The sequence below is a fragment of the Larimichthys crocea genome, chromosome XVII (assembly GCF_000972845.2).
Source record: "Larimichthys crocea isolate SSNF chromosome XVII, L_crocea_2.0, whole genome shotgun sequence".
Taxonomy (NCBI): domain Eukaryota; kingdom Metazoa; phylum Chordata; class Actinopteri; family Sciaenidae; genus Larimichthys; species Larimichthys crocea.
The window spans coordinates 27902212-27902581 of NC_040027.1; positions in this window are offsets into that span (position 1 = coordinate 27902212).

Below are 370 nucleotides of genomic sequence, written 5' to 3' on the forward strand. Positions count from 1 at the left end.
GTTAAATTTCAGTATAAATAAATTGGTTTTATCCCAGTTGCATCTACAAAAATGTTCAACTTAAGATGAGTCCATCACTGTTAGTGTTTAGCACAAATGGGGAGGCTAGACTCATTCTTGACTGTTATGCCATATGCGCACATTTTAATAATGTCGGGCTGCATACGGGTTCGGGCTCCATAAAGCTGTCAATCAAAACGGGCCGGCCTGGGCTCGGGTAGAATTCTACCGGGCCCGGGCCGGGTCAGGCCTGACTTCTAAGGCCCGTTTCATGCTCTAGATTGCACTGTCCGTACGCTGTATTTCTCCTGCATGCTGTTTGATTTCAAGCCACATGTGCGAGAGAAGCCAGAGGATCTCAAACGTGTGG